The following is a 21612-nucleotide window of genomic DNA, read 5'->3' as shown; positions in this document are numbered from 1 at the left end:
GCTCCCGCAAACCAGCCAAAAGTTAGCATAAGAGAATTTTTGCCTCAGTCCAGCAGAGTACTTAAAAAGCAGCATATCATACTGTTTTACTGACTTGAAATGTTTTCTTTGCTGGTAGTGTTAACAGGAAGAGCAGTACAAGAGTTGCTAATTAAGAGTCCAGTCTTTCCCTTACAAATCCACAATACAGGCACAAAGAGTGAAAATCAATTTCTGTGTAGACCCTATACAGTGAGAACCTGCTATCGGGAGCTCACAGCAGACATCTTTTTTCTTTACAAGCCTCCTGAAATGTTCACCTACTGTGTGGCATGAACCTGAGTGTTTGACTGATGTATACATGGGAGGGGATTATAGGATGAAAAGGAGAGGTTTGGATTTTTGTTTTTTAACTTCATAGCACACATAGGGCCCAATCCTATCCAATTTTTCAGTGTCGGTGCAGCTGTGCCAATGGGGCATGCACTGCATCTTGTGGTGGGGAAGCAGTCCACAGATGTGAGGTATGGGAACTGTTCCCATCACAGACTTAAGGTATGGGAACATTTGTTTCCTTATCTTGGGGTTGCATTGCAGCTGCACCAGCGCTGGAAAATTGGATAGGATTGGGCCCATACCCTTAACTCTAATACCTCTAAAATACTGCAAGTTGTTAAAGGTCCACTTTTCTCTTCCTCCATTTTCCCCTTCCACCCCCCCCCCCCCCAGTGAACAACTGTTACCCTGCAGATGCCCAATCTCGTTTGATCTTGGAAGCTAAGCAGGGTCAGGCCTGGTTGGTACTTGGATGGGAGACCGCCTGGGAATACTGGGTGCTGTAGGCTTCTTTCGAGACTGAAGGTTGCCAACCAACCAATGGACACCTTTAACATTCCACAGTTCAGCTGCACTCAACCATACACTAATAACTCAATCCTATCTCCCGCATTTACAAGGAAGCAAACCATAGGTACGTAAAACACTTTAAAATTGCATCCTGTAAACCTACAGGCCACCTATGGATCTTCTCAGACATATGCCAGCCATTTTGGTGGTGTATGTCTGAGGAGAGAAAAGAGGCAGGGAGGTTCTGAAAAGACAGGATGTGTATGACTGCCGCCAGACGCACTCCCTCCTTCCCCCCGGTTCCTTCACCAACACACCCTATTACTAGAGGTGAGAGAAAATGATTATAATGAAATAAAAACACATAACACCATTTCCCGCACTTTTCCTTTTTGAAAAAAAAACAAAAAAAAACCCCCAAATCTGTGAAAAATAAAACTATTTGGCTTTTATTTATTATTTGGAGGTGGTGTACAAATAATGGCTGTTGCAGCATCTGCTGACACTCCACCATTTATACACCTACCTAGTGCACTTTTAAAGTGATTATAATTTATAAATACAATATAAATTTTGGATAAAAGTGCATAACACTGCTTTCTGCATCGAGAAAACACTGAAATCTGTGACAAACAAAACTGTTTTCTCCCACCTCTACCTATTACTCCCCCTTCTCACGCATGAACTGCCCCCTGTGCCATATTACTTGCTCTAGTGCAGGTTGCCAACTGCTGCAGCAGGCCTCTGATGCTGCAGCCCTGAAAGGGAAACCAGCGGCATGCTCTGTGTGTCCTCAGCAGATGATTTACGGCAGCGAGACAGGATACTGTTGCTGTAAATCCACTGATAGGATTGGGCCATAAATTATTAAATTTGCCCAATCCCTTTTTCATCCTTGAGCTAAAACGGACCATAGAAAACAATGAAGGAATTTAGGATTTTGGCATAGCTGTGACTGGGCAGCAACTTCCCTACAAAAAGTATCAGCAGAAACAGAAGCTCTTTGGCAATTCAACCTAAATCCCCATGCAGTGATGCAGCGTGGGGGATTCTCCATGGGGGATTTTTGGCTGCTGGAGACCTCCTCAGGATATGGGGACATTTGCCTGGGTTAAGCCTCATCAGCCACAGCGGATCAACCTAGACCTGCGCCAGCGACATCGTTGGTGTAAGTCCATGTTGATCCATGCAGGCAGATCAGGCCCAGGAAGGGCCTCAGGATTCAGCACGTGACACTGCCATCTATCCTGCCCCTCCCGTGCTTCATCTGCTCATCCTCTATCCCATCACTTCCCTGTTCTTTGTCCTGGGTGGACTGAAAGCCAACAAGAACAGTTTATTCTGGTTAATCAGAACCAATATCATGTCTTAGGGCAAAGCACCATACCTCTCTTCCACCTAAAGCCTGCCCTGCCCAGCAGCTCTGTATCCTGTATTTTCTGCACTGTATTTTCAATGGTGGCTGAGCTAGTTGTTACGCAATCCACCTGAAAATGGCTCACAACCCACTTAGTGGTTCCCAACCCACAATTTGAGAAATGCTGTGCTGTAGCATCTCCTATAATGCTGATCCAGAAAGCATTCAGCTTTCAAGCAGTGGATTCCCCCATGTTGTTGGAAGTATTATTGGTATATATAAATACACATGTGTATAAATTATATGTCTGTGTATGTATATGCATGCACACATCTGTATGCATGTGTGATATTTCTTTAAACAAGCCAGGGAGAGTAATGGAGTTTTTCATTAAGAGATGGCTTCAGCATCTCAGAGATGTGTGCTATTATAGTAGGGATCTAGCTATAGTAGAGAAAAAAAAGAAGTATGGGAAAGAGGCTTGTGCTTCTCTACTACCTTTAGTTCTCATACTTAATATATAGAAATAATTGTGCCTTCCATCCATTTATCTGATGGATATCAGCCCTACATAAGGACTACTTAGCTGCAGTGATATAAACAGCAGCTTGCACCACCTCAGCTACAGCATCATCATTAGATTACTTCCTCCCACTCCCTACATAAAGAGCTGTACACCAATCTGGGCTCTTGGGCCACTCAATCACTTCATCACTCAATCACTTCAATCAATTCTCAGTCAGCCAACATTCTGAAATGGGCTTGAGTGACTCTGTTCCTCTGACTTCAGAAATGTACGAGAGAGTCAGCAAATCCAACTATCTCAGTGTTAAGCCGTATGGATAATGAAACTAAGCTGCTCATCTGCATTTCTTGCAGTGGTGTTGCTAAGAGGGGGCATCAAAAAGCTTTGGTCCCAGGTGCCAGATGGCTTTGCTACACCACAGGTTACTCATGAGTAGGCAAATGTGCCTCGGTCCACTTCAAAGGGCAGATGGAGAGGAATGCAACACCAGCAGAGTGTTCCCAATCCAATGAACGCAAGCCCCCAAAAACACTCAAAAGAGGAAGTGTCCCCCGCCAACTGACAAGGAAAATGTATTGAGCCCTATGGAAAGTGAAACTGAGATGCATGACCATGTTTACTCAGTAGTATGCAAACGTGCCCTGGCAAAAGGAAACACAAGACAACCAGAATGCTCCAAAAGGCACTCCCTCCACCATAGTGGAGGATAAAAATAGAGGTTTGAGCAGCTGGCAAAGTGAAACTTTTTTTCTGCCTCATAAAGCTAGGTGGGTCCTGATTAGAGTGTCATTTTAAAATGTGGTTCCCAGTGCTAAAACATTTGGGAACCACTGAACTATCTTATTTTAATTGTACTTAAAATACAATTTTAAGTATCTACAATGCTTAAATTGAAGAACTGTGCCACCTTTGAAAAGGAATGCACTGCAAAATGAGTCAAGATTACAGGATTGTGTCTTTTTCTACACATTTTCAGCTGTTGCATCCATGCACTATTTTGCCACTCAAACAGCTGTTAAACTCCGCATACTGGGACCAGCCACAGCTCTTCCCCCAGCAGTGTCATTCAAGTGTAACACTGCAGCACTATTTTGCGATAGGGTCAAGTGCCAGCACTGCAGCACTGCAGTGAAGACAACCAGCTGGTGCTGAGTGTGGAATCAACTTCTGGAGCTACACTGCAAGCTGGGATGTTGCACCAGGACCCTTACACTGTGCACCAGAATCCTTACACCATTATTCTCTGACAGAAGAGATGTCCGTAACTCACCCCAACTGCCCTGGCTCATTGATGTCATCATCACGTTCCAGTCAGCCACAGTCAAAGATGTGGAGGAGGAGTACAGAAAGGCACTGCATAATGATGTCAAAATGTGCAATAAGCAATATGAGATATGAGAAGGGGAAGCTCAACATAGGGAGGAAAGAACTCAACAAGGGATGCCATATTCAGCAACAGAACACCCAGGTTTGTTGTAGTGTTTAGTTCTGCCCATTACCATGTTTGCAAAGAAAGTCATTTCACCTTTTTCTTTTTTTCCAGGTATCAGCTTGTAGATATGAAAACATTTCTTGTTAGCAAATAAAAATGGGATGAATGGCAGGTTCCTTTCTTTTCTTAATTTGTCTGCTGCCCTGCATTCCTTCACTGTCTGGACTTGATTGACTGAGGAAACATAAGGCGCAATCCAAACTGCACCTTGGGCTGATGCATGACCCTTGTGCCGGCTTGGAGAGTCCCTATGTGCCATAAGGCACGTTTGCGTCTCTTTATGAGGAAGCCACGTCGGCACATCCAGATGCGCTTCCCCACAGTTCTTGCACCGGTCTGGCTGGGCCAACGAAAAGGTAGGCATCAGGGAGGCGGGGAAGAGGCGTTCCAGGGCAGGGGAGAGTGGGCAGTGGGCGACCCCAGGGGCAGGCGGGCAGGCAGGAGGAGGCAGGGCTGAGATCTGGCAGTTATGCCAGATACTAACCCCCATTCCTGGGGGAAAAGGAATGGCTTCAAGCCGCTCTGCTCTCCTCGGACTTGTGGCACCTCCAGAGGTGGTGAAAGCCCAAGGAGACCCATAGGGGCCGGTATCCTTACCCAGGAGTAAGGGGAAAAGTTTCCCCTTGCCTCTGGCCACTATCCTGCGCTGGATACAGTGCAAGTCTCCTGGCTTGCCTGTTCCAGCGCAGGATAGGATTGCGCCCCTAGTGTTGGTTTCTGAATCTGGATCTCAAGACATCTCCATATCCTGCTTGACTTCATCAACAATGAATAATGTTGTACCTATTTATGAAGATCTAGAAGAGTCTACCTGAGAGCTTTGTGGGTACTAAAAATTAAACATGTTCAAAAGCAAATAAAAATTAATACCATCACCAAATAACATGAGTAAACTAGAATAATGGATTAGTTAAGTGATGTTTATATCAGTTCCAGAAAACCAGCCCTTTTCTAATATTTCTGTCATCGCTAAGCATTCTGTACCCATTCTGTACCATTGGTACCATTCTGTACCAATGGTACCATTCTGTCATTCTGTACCCATCGCTGTGGGTACAAAGTTACCCTGTGGAGCAATGAATGATGTTTTGCACACTATGGTACTGGGTTATAAGCTACCAAAAGACAGGAATAATACTTCTCCTGGCATATCTCAGTAGGTTAGAAGAGATGCAGCACACCATATGAAGGAAAATTTTTATAGTACAGTTTTAAGATATAACAAATTCACTGGAATAGAAGGAAAACATATTTAGCAGAAGTAACAAATTCAACTTTGCCCTTAGCAATCTGTAGTTCATTTGCAAATTAGTAAATACTGCACATCAACCTGTACTCTTCTGAAAGCAGTTATCTCTAATTTAACACAGAAGCTGGTTGGTTTTAAGTATGTTTGTTGGTACTGTTCAAAGTTTCCCAAGAAGGTTAACTGATACCCCAAAGGAAGGGGAGAAGAGACTGCTGAAAATCAGGAGACAAAATACATACAGATTAATATACCAACTACAGAGTCTAAGGATGAAAATCAGTCAATTATTTAAAATAATTATAATCTCCCTTTCTGCTACAAAGTGACGAAGGTTGCAATCCTACCCTGTGCTGGAATAGGCAAGCCAAGAGGCTTGCGCTGTATCTAGCGCAGGATAGGGGCCAAAAGCGGCTCAGCCAGAGGCAAGGAGAGAGTCTTCCCCTTATCTCTGGGTGAGGCGCCCTTGCCCCTATGGGTCTCCTCGGACTTGCGCCACCTCAAGAGGAGGAGGAGATTCCTCAAGACTCCTTAAGTCTGAGGAGACTGGAGTGGCTTGAAGCCACTCTGTTCCCCCCAGGAACGGGGTTGGGATCCAGCATAAGCGCTGGATCCCAACCCTGCCTGCCACTTCCCGCCCACCTGCCCCCAGTGCCACCCACAACCCACCCAGGAACACCTCCCTCCCACCTCCTCCCCACCCACCCCAGCCGGGCTGACGCAAGCCTCAGCGAGGAAGCTGGCGCGGAGGCTTATGTCAGCCTCCACAGGCCAGGACTCCTCTGAGCGCCAGCCCAGCTTCCTCCCAAGGAGGCACAAACATGCCGCAACCCTCCTGGGCCTGCCCAAGGGACTTGCGCCAGCTCATGGGTGCCTCTGGATTGCGCCCTAAGTTGGCTAACAAAAGCAATTCCAAACAAGGCATTTTAGTCACATAGAACTGTAAGGTTCTAGGCAATGGGGCACTGCAGCCAACCGCCAGCCCCACATTTACACACCCAGCCTTTAACCACTTCCACCGCTGTCCGCTTTGGCATTCCCACGAAGCACTTCCCCCTCTTTCCTGCTTGCACCCTTCCACCTTCCACCAGTAAGCCCACCAGTAGGCACTGCACAGCAATGCACCAGCACAACCCTGCTAGCAGAGAGGCTGAAAACAGGTGGAAAGCAAGTATGGGTCAGGATGAGGCAGTGTTGGAGATGTCAGACATGCCACTAATAGTGCAAAGCACTACACCAGCAATATTGCTAGCACTGCTCACAGGAGTCCCACTGGCACCTGAAACACAACAGCACATTGGTGGCCATACCATCAGTGGCCCTGCACTCTTAGCATATTAGTATTGGGCTGTTGGAGAATTTAAAGATCAAAGAAAATTCAAAGATCAAAATCAAACTGAATTCTGCATACAAAGCAAAAGGAAACCAACAGAGTTAACCTGGAAAGCTGGAGAGAATCCTTCCTGTTAGGAGATGCACTCTGATCCAGTTACTATCCAGTTACTAGCTTCGGAACAGCCTTCAAAACCAGCCCCTACACAACAGCACAGGCCCTTCATGATGCTAGATATATATTAGTAGAAATTTCAAATAGAGACCCTGTTAAAAAGGGGCACAGTCTTCCTACAATATCTCTAACTATGACACGAAGTTCAATGCTGAGCTCTGAATTTTCAACTATCCCAAAGCGTAAGTGACAAGGGGAGGCCAAACTTCAACTGATGACATGATCTACAGCAACATGACAAATGTCATAAGGCCTACTAACCAACACTTTAAGCTTTTCTTTTCTTTTTTGGTAGTCTGTGTTTTAACAGCTTGCCTGCATGCAGTTCCTAACTGCAATCAAGCATAGCAAAAGCACTAAGGTTGGCACTGCTCACCTAACACATGGCAAAGCATTGAAGCAAATAAAAATTAGAGCTGGATGTTCTCAGCACACTACTGGGATTCTGTATCTTGTGATTTCATCAACGGTCCAATAAACAACTTGAGCAGGAATAGACACAAGATAAGTTAGCCTGAGAAACCATATGAGATGCAAAACATAAAACAGTTTTGCAGGGATGGGCACTTGAGTCGTGATGACTCGACTCGAGTTGTGAAAATGTTGATTTTTCGCAACTCATGTTGACTTGAGTCATGGCCGTCACTGACTCAAACCCGACCTGTGACTCTGGGCCAGTGACTCGAAAGAGAGTAATGACTTGAATAGATGCGAGTCCCAACTTCCTTTAGTGTGTGCACTGTTTTTGCTTACTTACTTGCTTTTTTTTTGGCCACACCTGATGACTTGGACTCAAGTTAAAATGACTCTAAAAAGGCTCAGGATGAGTCATGACAACGGCCCATTATGACTCAAGGTGAGTCGAGTCAAGGGGGGCAGAGACTGGTGACTCAACTCATGACTTGAAGCAATGACTCCAGCACATCCCTGAAATTTTGTCATGACCCTCTGAGATATCCTTGGGACTTGAGAAAAACCCATAAGTGCTCACCAATTCCTAATAGTCAACACAATGCCTTCCCTATTCGTTAAACTCGTTAAACCTGCAGTGTATAACATTTCTAGATGACCTGCAGAGGTGTATTAGCCAACCATGACCACAAACACATTACCCTAGTAAGGAGAAAGACAGGGATCATTAAAGAAACCCTATATTTATCCACAAATGCTTAGAACTAGAGATTGCCCATCTGCTCAATTGTATTATTGTATTGTATTGGCAACCTTCAGTCTCGAAAGACTATGGTATCGCGCTCTGAAAGGTGGTTCTGGCACAGCGTCTAGTGTGGCTGAAAAGGCCAATCCGGGAGTGACAATCCCTTCCACACCGGGAGCAAGTGCAGTCTGTCCCTGGTCTGTCTCCCTGGCTATGGGCCTTCCTTCTTTGCCTCTTAGCCTCAGACTGTTGGCAAAGTGTCTCTTCAAACTGGGAAAGGCCATGCTGCACAGCCTGCCTCCAAGCGGGCCGCTCAGAGGCCAGGGTTTCCCACTTGTTGAGGTCCATCCCTAAGGCCTTCAGATCCCTCTTGCAGATGTCCTTGTATCGCAGCTGTGGTCTACCTGTAGGGTGCTTTCCTTGCACGAGTTCTCCATAGAGGAGATCCTTTGGGATCCGGCCATCATCCATTCTCACAACATGACCAAGCCAACGCAGGCAACTCTGTTTCAGCAGTGAATACATGCTAGGGATTCCAGCATGTTCCAGGACTGTGTTGTTTGGAACTTTGTCCTGCCAGGTGATGCCGAGGATGCGTCGGAGGCAGCGCATGTGGAAAGCGCTCAGTTTCCTCTCCTGTTGTGAGCGAAGAGTCCATGACTCGCTGCAGTACAGAAGTGTACTCAGGACGCAAGCTCTGTAGACCTGGATCTTGGTATGTTCCGTCAGCTTCTTGTTGGACCAGACTCTCTTTGTGAGTCTGGAAAATGTGGTAGCTGCTTTACCGATGCGCTTGTTTAGCTCGGTATCGAGAGAAAGAGTGTCGGAGATCGTTGAGCCAAGGTACACAAAGTCATGGACAACCTCCAGTTCATGCTCAGAGATTGTAATGCAGGGAGGTGAGTCCACATCCTGAACCATGACCTGTGTTTTCTTCAGGCTGATTGTCAGTCCAAAATCTTGGCAGGCCTTGCTAAAACGATCCATGAGCTGCTGGAGATCTTTGGCAGAGTGGGTAGTGACAGCTGCATCATCGGCAAAGAGGAAGTCACGCAGACATTTCAGCTGGATTTTGGATTTTGCTCTCAGTCTGGAGAGGTTGAAGAGCTTTCCGTCTGATCTGGTCCGGAGATAGATGCCTTCTGTTTCAGTTCCAAAGGCCTGCTTCAGCAGGACAGCAAAGAAGATCCCAAACAAGGTTGGTGCAAGAACACAGCCCTGCTTCACTCCGCTTCGGATGTCAAAAAGGTCTGATGTGGAGCCATCGAAGACAACAGTGCCCTTCATGTCCTTGTGGAAAGATCTGATGATGCTGAGGAGCCTGGGTGGACATCCAATCTTGGGGAGAATCTTGAAGAGGCCATCTCTGCTGACCAGGTCGAAAGCCTTTGTGAGATCTATGAAAGCTATAAAGAGTGGCTGTCGTTGTTCCCTGCATTTCTCCTGCAGTTGTCTAAGGGAGAATACCATATCAGTGGTGGACCTGTTGGCTCGGAATCCACACTGCGATTCTGGATAGACGCTCTCTGCAAGTACCTGGAGCCTCTTTAGTACAACTCGGGCAAACAGCTTTCCTACAACGCTAAGGAGAGAGATGCCGCGGTAGTTGTTGCAGTCACCCCTGTCACCTTTGTTCTTGTACAGCGTGATGATGTTTGCATCCCTCATGTCTTGAGGTACTCCACCTTCTCTCCAGCAGAGACAGAGGATTTCATGCAGCTCAGTGACGATGATCTCTTTGTAGCATTTTAGGACTTCAGCAGGGATGCTGTCTTTTCCAGGTGCCTTGCCAAAGGCAAGGGAGTCCAGGGCCACGTGAAGTTCTTCTAGAGTTGGTTCACTGTCAAGCTCTTCCAGCACAGGCAGGCATTCAATGTTGTTCAGTGCTTCTTCGGTGACTACATTTTCTCTGGAATATAGCTCAGAGTAGTGCTGCACCCAGCGTTCCATCTGCTGCGCCCGATCCTGGATGACCTCGCCTGTGGCAGACTTCAGAGGGGCAATTTTCCTCTGTGTTGGACCTAGGGCCTGCTTGATACCATCATACATCCCCTTGATGTTGCCCGTGTCAGCTGCTATCTGTATCTCGGAACAGAGTCGTTAGCACATCTCCTGGCAGTCTGTTGGACTTTGCTGCGAGCAGTTCGGAGGACCTGCAGGTTGCGCTCACTGGGACAGGCCTTGTATGCTGCTTGAGCTCTCCTCTTTTCCTCAATGACTGGTGTCAACTCCTCAGAGTGGGCTTCAAACCAGTCTGCCGCCTTGTTGGTCTTCCTGCCGAATATGGACAAGGCGGTGTTGTAAACGGTATTCTTGAAATGTTCCCATCTGTTGGATGCGTTTGCGTCAGCCGGGCCTGGAAGAGATTCCTCAAGCGCTTGTGCAAATTCCTCCACTTTTCTCTGATCCTGGGTCTTGCTGGTATCAATGCGAAGTCTTCCTTCCTTTTTCGTGTGATACAGTCGCCTTGCTTGCAGTTTCACTCTGCTGCACACCAGGGAGTGGTCAGTGTCGCAGGCAGCACCATGATAACTGCGTGTGATCTTGATGCTGGGAAGGCTGGAGCGTCTGGTGAGGATCAGGTCGAGCTGGTGCCAGTGCTTTGATCTTGGATGTCTCCAAGAGACTCTATGTTGGGGCTTTGTGTTGAAGAACGTGTTGCTGACACAGAGACCGTGATGACAGCAAAACTCTAGCAGGCGTTGGCCATTTTCGTTCATCCTCCCAGTGCCAAACTGACCTAAGCAAGTGGGCCATGAACTGTTATCAGCACCAACTCTAGCATTGAAATCACCGAGGATGAACAATGGCTCTTTTACATCTGCTCAAACATGCATATAAAAGAAAGGGTTGGTGATAAGACATGAAGAATTAAATATCATTGAACGCCTTCTGCTCAAGAAACTAAAGTCATCCAACATCATATGATTTTTGAAGGAAAGTACTCACACCCCAAGTTAATATTAGTTTCTTTTGAGTAGTCCGCATTTGCCACATTGTGAATGGCACTAGTTTGCAACTGACCTCTTGCATCCTTCTAAGCTTTCTTATCATAAAGAAGGGTTCATGACTCAAAGTCTCAGGTTCAGTCCCCAGCATCACCAGATAGGGCAGAAAAAACAACTGTCTGAAACTCTGGAAAACTGTGTTGACAATACTGAGTTAGATGGACCAACAGACTGATTCCGAATACGACAGTTTCCTTTATTCCTATTACAATAGTTCAGTGGTTCTCAAACTCTCTGGGAGAGTTTGAGAGCCACTAAGTACTTGCATGGGGGGGGTGAGGCAGCAGGGGTGGGGGGGAGGGGTGAGGGGTGCTGCAGGGCCCAGGGGTGCTGCAGGGGCTTAGGTGCACTTACCCAAGCCTCCTGCAGCCTCCCCAGGCTGCAGGGAGCCCGGCGCAACCTGCAGCAGGTCTCCCCGCAGCAGTGAAAGTAAATGTGGAGCGATCGCACCCCGTCTGCTGCGGGGAGCCCTGCTACAGGCCGCACCGGGCTCCCTGCAGCCTGGGGAGGCTGCAGGAGGCTTGGGTAAGTGCACCTAAGCCCCTGCAGCCCCCCTGGGTGGCACGATCCTGGGGATCGCCTCCTCTCTGCCTCCAGGCTGCCCCCGCCCCTTAAGGGGGCAAAGGCCAGGGCTCACAGGCTGGGGCGTTGCAACGCCCCAGTTTGAAAAGCTCTGCATTAGTTGATCATAAGTTGAATTATTTTTTAAAATGCTGTAGGTCAGTGGTTCTCAGACTGTGGTTTGGATGGGTCGCAACCTCATTTTTGGTGGGTTGCAAAACTGACAGGCTGATAGCCAACAAGGAGCAGCAGTTCACATTTACTCCTGAGTGGGAACATGTGCCTTGGTCCATTTCAAAGGGTTGGTTCAGGGGAACGTAATGCTACCAGAGTGGTCCTGATCTGATGGATGCAGGTCCCAAAAAAACTCTCAGGAAGGAAGTCCCCCCTCCAAGCTGACAATGAAAATGTATTGAATGACTGAACGCATGTGCATTTACTCATGAGTAGGCACTCATGCCTTGATTCATATTGAAGGTCAGGCAAAGAGGAACATGAGGCCACCAGAATGGTCCTGATCTGAAGAAGGTGAAGCTCAAACATTCCAGAAGGCAGTCCCTCCACCATAGAAAAAAATAATAAAAACAGAGGCTTGGGCAGCTGGTAAGGTGAAACTTTTTATTAAGTCTTGTAGGTCCTAATACAGTGTCATTTTAAAAAGTAGGCCCCGGTGCTAAAACGTTTGGGAACCGTTGAACTAGGTTATTGATATATAGTTTTATACACTTGCCTTAAATGCTTATCCCCCTTATATGCTACAAAGATGCACTATAGTTCAAGAGCAGTAATAGTTCAACATCACTATAATTTGACCATATTGCTTCCAAGCACACCTGTCAGAAGGCACACTGTATAAAAGGATAGATTTACCAACTAGGGAAACCAGCAATATTCTTTACATCTGGAATTGTAGGCCTATGTTAGACTGTATTTTGGACTGGTAACATACTCCAAGAATGGCTAAAATTATTAAATTGACGACGCAATCCAAACCTGCATTTGAGCAAGCACGACTGTCCCTACACCAGCTGAGTATAACAAACATGCCATAACATGCCAAGTTAACCTCTTAACTCCTGTTCCCAGGCTGGCCAGCCCTACATGGGCTTCCTGAATTTGCGCCAATTGTAAAGTGAAAGAAATTTCATAGGATGGCTGGCTTTTTATTTGGGTTAAAGGGAAAAAATCCATCTCCTGAGCTGCATGAAATGCAGCACAGGTCATGTGGCCTGGCTACACCAGCACAGTTTAGAATTGGGCTGCCCATTAAACACGTCAGGGAAGAAATGTACCCCCAAAATATGCTGTCCTGATAGATCCGTCATCCTGCTGCATGAGAATTGAATCTATCTGCATATTTGCAAATAACTAACCACACAACCTGTTAAGTTCCCACAGATGTTGCATCTACATTAGAAAGGGAATTGTTCTATATTTAGCTGTGAACATTTCCCCATTATAAAAGGCAAAGTAAAGCCATTGTAATTAAGTCTAATAGTTATATTCGGCAATATTGTCATGCTGCCTCTCAATAGGTGAACAGAAAATGTAGTGCCACCGAAGATCCTGGAGCTGAAAGCCATTACGCACAGAGCCGTTTTCTTGTTTTATATCCTTAATCAGGTATATTTAGAAACCAACATACCTGCCATTTGAGGTTATTTTTTTGCTGTACATTAGAAACAATGCATTTCAGCAAACATTCTGGACAAGGCACAATAGTTCAGATTTCTCATTAGGACTTTGACCTCTTTTGTAAGACAGGAATAAAATCAATACAATAATCTGTACAAATGTCTTATTTTAAAATACAAAACAATAACATTGCAGAGTCAGGTATCGTTATATCATCATGAGAGGGATGCCACTTACTTTAAGAAACCAACACATTTTTTTCTACACACAGTTGAACAGTTGACCCTTCCTGGAAATCCATTTATAAATAGTGCAATGCGTGAAACTGGCCAATCACAGCTATGGACACAAACAATTTCTGGGATTTGTAGCAGCAGCAATTCAAAAAAGTGTTGCCAGTATGATAAGAGAATATTCTTCTTCACACTATCTTGGGCCACCTATTATGTTTCCCAGGCCCAAATCCTAACCAACTTTCCAGCACTGGCATAGCTGTGCCAATGGGAATGTTCTGAATCCTGCAGTTGGGTGGCACTCATGGAGGCCTCCTCAAAGTAAGGGAATGTTTGTTCCCTTATCTCAGAGCTGCATTACTCTCATGTCAGTGCTGGAAAGTGGGTTAGGATTGCGCTCCCAAGCAAGCAAGAGCCTGAGGAAGAGTTGAAGTATGTACTTACATGTAGATAAGAATGTATAAACTTGCTGTAAAGCAAGTAATAATTATAATTATAATTGACCTAACTGCAGCATATGACACCGTGTGGAGGGAGGGACTGCTATATAAACTGCATCACATCATCCCCTGTAAAAAAAAAACAACTATCATTTAGTCAACAACATGCTAAATGACAGATCTTTCCAGATCACAATGGGGGACAATGCAAATAATGTAAGAAGGCTAAACAACGGCCTCCCACAAGGCTCTGTAATGGCACCCACACTATTTAACCTGTACATCCCAGACTTGCCAGTAACAAGGAGACGTAAATTTGGATATGCCGACCACCTGGCTCTAACAGTGCAGGGAAAAAACATGGAAGTGTTGGATGGCCTCCTCTCAGAAGACCTTAAGATTCTGGGAAAATATTTTGCTGACTGGAGGTTAATACCAAGTATCAGCAAAACGGTGACTACATGCTTCCACCTTAACAATAAATTAGCTAATGTAGCCCTGAAGGTCTATCTAAATAACAACCTACTCCCTTACAAAACCCCATTCAAAATATCTTGGAGTAACTTTGGACCGGACTCTCTCTTATAAGTCACATCTCGAGAACACGGCCGCAAAAATTAATACCAAGAACAACATACTGCAGAAATTAACAGGAACAAGATGGGGAGCTTCAGCCACTACTCTCAGAACATCAGCATTAGGATTGATCTACTCCGCAGCAGAATACTGTGCTCAGTATGGCTTAACAGCTGTCATACTAGCAAGATTGAATGAAACCATGAGGATCATAAGTGGCTGTGTAAGACCCACTCTGTCTCCTCACAGAAGACCTTAAGATCCTAAGGATCCTTAAGATCTGTCTGTTGGCTCCCCGTTTTGACCCACATAGCACCACCAGCCCTATGAGACAAGAGGCTTTAATGAAATATAGAAAAATCACCAACAACCCACTTTTACCAGTACATGCCGATCTTCCTCATCTATCAATCGGGCTTAAATCTAGGAAGCCTTCTCTGGCACTCGCGCAACATTTGCACAATAATTTCAACATCAACGCCCAATGGAAAGTTAAATGGGCAGTTGAACACCCAGAAATGGGTAGATATATAGACAATCCTACACTTAAGGTGCCAGATTTTGCCTTGCCTCGCCAGCACTGGAAAACTTTGAACAGGATCCATACCCTACATGGTGGTTGCCAGGACTCAATGCTTAAATGGGGGCTAGTATCTGCCCCACAGTGTGATTGCAGGTTCTCCCGCCAAACCATAGACCACATTGTGTCTGGCTGCAAACTGAGGGCATATACTGGCCCATGGTCTGACTTTTTCAATGAAGGTAATGCTGTCCTTGAATTGCTGGACGAACTGGACACTGATATCTGATTTAGTTAAATTGTTATATAAGTCCATGTATTATATGCCATACGCTAAATTAATTAATTAATTATAATTATGATAAATATTATAATTGCCAGGAGAACAAGCCACAAAGCAGTTGTGCAGAGCTTCCCGTTCTCTCATACAAAAAGGAAATGCTCTATATCAGTGTTTCTCAACCAGTGGTGCTTGTACCACTGACAGTATTTGATGTGGTGTCTGGTGGTACCCGTGGAACCCCCAGATCACCGCCGCCAAGCAGCGAGACCAGCAGTGCAACACAGCAAGCAGCAGTAAGAGGCTCAGTGGGCAGAACTGTGCTTTTTGTGTGCTCAAGAAAGCCCCACCCTGAGCCTCTTTCCAGTGCTTTTCATGTTGCATCTGGCCTCCAAATCTGAAAGTAACTGGCAACGATATCATCACCTGTTACTTCTGGTGCTGCTTCCAGTAAGTAGACCATGCAAAGTGGTATAGTGAGGGGCAAATGTTGAGAAATGCTGCTCTATAGGCATTGGCCATATCCCCTCACAGGCTCTGAAGTCTTCCCTTTCACTGGACAGGTGGGACTCGCTTGTCTGGATTAGGCCCCATGCAACAATACAAGGACACCATGAAATATATTCAATTGGCACATGTCTAACCAGTAACAGAGAATTGGAATAGCCTAACTTTTTTCGCCCAAAAGGTAGCAACATCTGCAAGAAAGTTACATAAGTACAACAGCACACAAAAATGGTTTCTTTGACATAGTGCTGGCATAATCTTGCTGAACAACAAGCTATTTTTAGGGTTGTTTTTTTTTTTAAGGAAAAATGAACTGTTCCAATGAAAGCATTCAGTCTTCCACTCTACTAGGGAATTACTTATGACTGAACAACCTCTAAGTACAACATGAATGTCCTACTTAGAAAAGGTGCATAAGTCTGTATATTTAACTGAATTTTTTTGGGAGGGGGGTAATGCTATTGACAATAAAATATATAATCCTCCACAGCAGCTATAGTTTACTCCTGTATCAGTGCGTTGTTATTTAAAAGAATCATCTTATTCCTGAAAACCTTTAGGTTGCTATGGAGCGTGAATGCAAATAAGCGACTTAAAAAGCCACCACATTAAACTGATGTTCAAAGTGAAATTACAGCAATTTCTTCCAAAAGCTGAAGTCACCGTGTAGTAGTTTAATGGAATTCAGGAAACTGCTGTTCTCATAGCCTAAAGAGATCATTGTAATGTTTGAGTTTGCTCCCTATACAATTATCACAGCAGAATTCATGTAATTAAAGTCATTTTAGGCCATTTTATTAAGCATGTTAGGCTATTTTATTAAGCATTTAATATCATGCACACTATACTCTACATTTCAGTGTTTGATTGAGAGAATTTGATTTTTGGTTAGATCCAAGCAATGTTTCATTTCTTTAAAAAGTGAGTTTATGCTAAGGAGAACATGCAGAAGGGAGCTTGCAGAACTGAACTTCCCCACCATTTCCTCAGCCCAGGAGTCCTTTGAGCCTGCTGAAGATCTGAAACAGGGGATTGGGGAAACACTGGAACTGGGTTGTGTTAGGCATCAAGGGCTGCAGACTTAAGGGGAGATGGACAATAATCCTCTCCCATGGGAACATTAGAAGAGGAACACAGGAGTGCCCCCTCCATTAGAAGAGGAACACAGGAGGCAAGCAGCATTCCTCAGTTGTTAGGTGGTGCATAACCCACAACTGTGATCACCACCTACACTTCTCTCTTGTGCTGCAGTGCAGGAAAGGGGAAGTGAAGTATGGGGGCAAAGTGCCATTGTGACTGTTCTCAGTCAAGGTGCTCTGGTCATTTTGGCCAAACATGGACCAACAGCCCAGCCCAGCCAAGAAGGGACTGTGTGTGCTTGCGTACCTGTGTGCTGTCAGATGCCTTGGCTCAATATGGCCAAGCAGCTGAACCCTGCACTTTCTGTACCTGCTCAGGAGCAGGAAAGAATACATATGGGGGGAAGGCTCCACTGGTCTCGGCTGTTGAATTCAGCCAAAGCAAGTTTGGATGCTTTGACCAAGAGTGGCCGACAAGCCCTTCATCCATGCTTTCCACTCCTACTATATTGAGGGGTTGGGACTGGTAGAGCCCTGCTCTGCTGAATCCTATCCTCCATGTTGGGCTACAAAGCCTGACAAAGAGGTTCTCTCATCTGCACCAGCAAAACATCTGGTACAGACATGAGAAGCCCCATTGCAGGACTTGGGGCATTCCTCGGGGAAAGGGGATGAAAGTCAGTTTCCCTCAGGAGTCCTCCAGTGGCTTCCCAGCACCCATGGGATATAGCAGCAGCTGTTTTGGGTGCCGCTGTTCCTCTGGGTACCAGGAAGTATACGATTGGGCTGCAAGTGAGTTTCCCAGAGGAACCCAGAGGTTGAAAAGCAGGGTTTAGGGTGCAGAGAAATAGGAAAGGAGAGTAGTGGGAAGATTAGCAGAAAATTGATAAAATAAAATATTGATCACATAACAAAAATATTTTGCGTACAGTTATGGTCTCCATTTTGTGATTACTAAACCTGAAGACTACAGTCATAGATTCACAGAATTACTACCCATGTGCGGGATTGTTTTACTATAGGACAGGAAATATATAACCCCATATGTAGTGATGAGTAGGGCAGGCAAAGGTAGCTAAGGAGAAGGAGTGGGAGGAGCTCAGTGGCACTGGCATTTTCCCATCCTGACATGCCCTTTGCAGCTCTTCAGACTTACTCCACCTAAATAGCTGGTGCAGGTCCAAGGAGATCCATCAATGGACAGTAAAAAATATTTTTATTTCCCTCCCCAGGCCATTTGATTGCCCTCCTACCATAGCTTGCTGGGCAGGGTCCTGCAGCATGGTCTCTGAACACAAGAAATCACTCTTGCTTTGTTTTTTTCGTTAACTGAGTTTGGTTTAACGGAGTTAAGCAAGCAATTTCTAGTGGTTCACCCACACAGTTTCTTGTACAGTGCTGAGAGCAAGTGTAGCGATGGAGTCATTGGCACGTTTCTTGTCTAGACTTCAGCAGGTTTCCCGAGCCTTGTGCTTTATAACTACTGTTGAAAATACAGAATTCTTTCATGTTCCTATTTACTAGGGGCAAAGTTCAGAATAGCCTTTAGAAGGCCAGTTTACTTCATAGACTTAAGGTGCTTTTGTGAAAATTTCTCTGTAAAAATAGTTTGAGAAAGTTTATAGATGCTAGAAATAGACAGTAAGTCTCAATGCAATATTAGTCCTTTCCCCTAAAAACCACAGCAGCCCTTTGCCATCCAAATTACTGTAATTCAGAACTTGTTGTGCAAACTGTAAGAATGAGAGCAGCTGAACCAATTTCAAAGTCCTACATTCAGGTGTGATTACACAGGTCAACACACATTTTGCTTCCTTAAACGTTACACCAATTCCTGGGTATATTTGGGGTGACGATTCCAAAAATGGCATCCGTTTTGCCTTATCACGTCTAGTTTTGGAGACACGGCATTGCCTCCTTAGTGAATGGTTCAAGCAGCTTCCTCATGAGGAAGCCTACACCATGGCTTCCTCATGAGGAAGCTGCTTGAACCATTCACTAATGAGGGTATACTATATCTCCAAAACTAGACGTGATAGGGCAAAACGGATGCCATTTTTAGAATTGGCACCCCAAATTCATATCAAACCACCATGAAGTTTGGGAAAAACTTTTCTGACCCGCAATTTTGTAGGCCTGTGTTATTATTCAAGTTACTTGGTACAATCGACAAGGGTTGGCACAAAACCTCTAGACTAGAGTCTAGACGAGGGATGCAAAATCTTTTCATACCAAAGCCCAAAGTTAGCAGGCATGGCACCTGCTAAGGGTCAGAAGTGACATCATTAAGCAAAAAGTGATATCATAAAGCAGATGATGGCCAGAAATAAGCACTGTGTTCTCACAGATAAACTCATTAGTTGCAAATGACAGAAAATGTGTAAATTTTGTTCTATTTTCAAGATATGAGAGAGCACAATTATAACGGGGGGAGCAGATAAATTTCCTCTAGGGGCCTTGTTTGGCCTGCGGACCTTATGATTGACACCCCTGGTCTAGGCAGCTCCACCCTTTCCCTTGAGATTAAAAAGGAAGAAGGGAATAGAACAGAAGAGGAAGTGTGGCAGTATGGAGAACAGTAGACGAGAGAGAATAGAACAGGGGTGTCAAACATAAGGCCTGAGTGCCAAATGCGCCTCTAGAAGCAATGTATCCAGCCCCAATTATAACTAGGCTCTCCCAGTTTGAAAATTGGGATCTCTCATATCTTGAAAACATGCACAAGATTTGCACATTTTCTCCTCTGCCATTTGCAGCTAATGAATTTCTATGCGAGAAAGAAGTGCCTATTTCTAGTCGTCATGTGCTTAATGATGTCGCTTCCAGCAGGCACCATCAATGCCATTTGGCCCTCTGTATGGAATGAGTTTGACATCCCTGCACTAGAGCATTGAGGGTGACCCTCTGTACTTCCTCCTCCACTCCATTCCCCTCTTTCTTTTTTTACTCCAACGAACAGGAGATGGGAGCTACCTAGTCATTATTGTCTATTGCAGCATTTCTCAAACTGTGGGTCGGGACCCACTAGGTGGGTCGCGAGCCAATTTCAGGTGGGTCCTCATTCATTTCAATATTTTATTTTTAATAGACTTAATGCTACCAAGGTATGTGACTGCATTTGGGGAAATGTCACAGATCTGTACTTTTAACAGGCTACTATGAAGATGCTTTTAACAATGACAGTAATTGAGACTTACTCCGTGGATAAGGAGGGCCCACGGTATACCACTTTTCAACAAAAGGTTCAGAGTGGTCACACAACAAGACAAACAAATGGTTCCCTGTCCCCAAAGGGCTCACAATCTAAAAAGATACCAAGGAAACACCAGCAAAAACTTTGACAGTGAACGGGTGCCATACTATTGCCTTTCTTAATAGCAGCTTTAACAAGAAGGTATATAAATTTGAGTACTGCATTTTAAATAAACAGTAAAGTCAGAATTATATTTGAGAACAATTTCTTATGTTTTAGAAATTTCATTTTCCCTTAGATTAAAAAAAAAGTACATGGAAGTTACATGGAGTAGATAGGTAGGTCTGACTGGGGAAATTCCAGATATTATATATGCTTTTCTTCAGAAACTGTATCCTTCAGCTATCATGCAGATTCAACTAAACTGATGCTATTTTTACAGTATCATCCTTTCCATTTGGTTAAATATACTTCTATTTCTTCTTAGGTTTCCTTTTTATCTGAAACTTTCCTTCTATAGCCTCCAGGTCATGTTCTTGAATCTATTACTACAGCATGTTGCCAAAGTACCTTCCATAAAGTCAGCAGAGCAGAGTCTAGTTTTCCTGAGGCTACTCTATAATTCTAGTTTTAGGCCAGTGCGTAACTCATCTGATAGTTATACCTGCTTTAAGCTGAACAAACACAAAATTTAATCAGATCTCTAGTGTGGGGAATTAGATATCGGGACGCCGCACTTGGAAACGTTTCTGAGATGAATAATTAATTCAAGTTCAAAATGTTTAAGAACATAACATAAGAACAGCCCCACTGGATCAGGCCATAGGCCCATCTAGTCCAGCTTCCTGTATCTCACAGCAGCCCACCAAATGCCTCAGGGAGCACACCAGATAACAAGAGATGTCATCCTGGTGCCCTCCCTTGCACCTGGCATTCTGACATAGCCCATTTCTAAAATCAGGAGGTTGCACATACACATCATGGCTTGTAACCCGTAATGGATTTTTCCTCCAGAAACTTGTCCAATCCCCTTTTAAAGGCGTCCAGGCCAGATGCCATCACCACATCCTGTGGTGAGGAGTTCCACAGACCAACCACACGCAGAGTAAAGAAATATTTTCTTTTGTCTGTTCTAACTCTCCCAACACTCAATTTTAGTGGATGTCCTCTGGTTCTGGTGTTATGTGAGAGTGTAAAGAACATCTCTCTATCCACTCTGTCCATCCCCTGCATAATTTTGTATGTCTCAATCATGTCCCCCCTCAAGCGTCTCTTTTCTAGGCTGAAGAGGCCCAAACGCCGTAGCCTTTCCTCATAAGGAAGATGCCCCAGCCCAGTAATCATCTTAGTCACTCTCTTTTGCACCTTTTCCATTTCCACTATGTCTTTTTTGAGATGTGGCGACCAGAACTGGGCACAATAATCCAGGTGTGGCCTTACCATTGATTTGTACAACAGCATTATAATATTA

The 21612-nt window shown here is 44.9% G+C and overlaps 1 protein-coding gene and 1 pseudogene across 2 annotated transcripts in view; one reads left to right on the top strand and one right to left on the bottom strand.

The window, feature by feature from the left end:
- Positions 1 to 21612, bottom strand: part of GABRB3 (gamma-aminobutyric acid type A receptor subunit beta3) — a 160635-nt gene that overhangs the window by 84343 nt on the left and 54680 nt on the right. The window lies entirely within an intron of this gene.
- Positions 708 to 824, top strand: LOC136646694 (5S ribosomal RNA; annotated as a pseudogene).

The sequence above is a fragment of the Tiliqua scincoides genome, chromosome 3 (assembly GCF_035046505.1).
Source record: "Tiliqua scincoides isolate rTilSci1 chromosome 3, rTilSci1.hap2, whole genome shotgun sequence".
In the NCBI taxonomy this organism is placed as follows: domain Eukaryota; kingdom Metazoa; phylum Chordata; class Lepidosauria; order Squamata; family Scincidae; genus Tiliqua; species Tiliqua scincoides.
The sequence above is the reverse complement of the archived record's forward strand: the minus strand, read 5'-3'. Positions and strand labels throughout refer to the sequence as shown.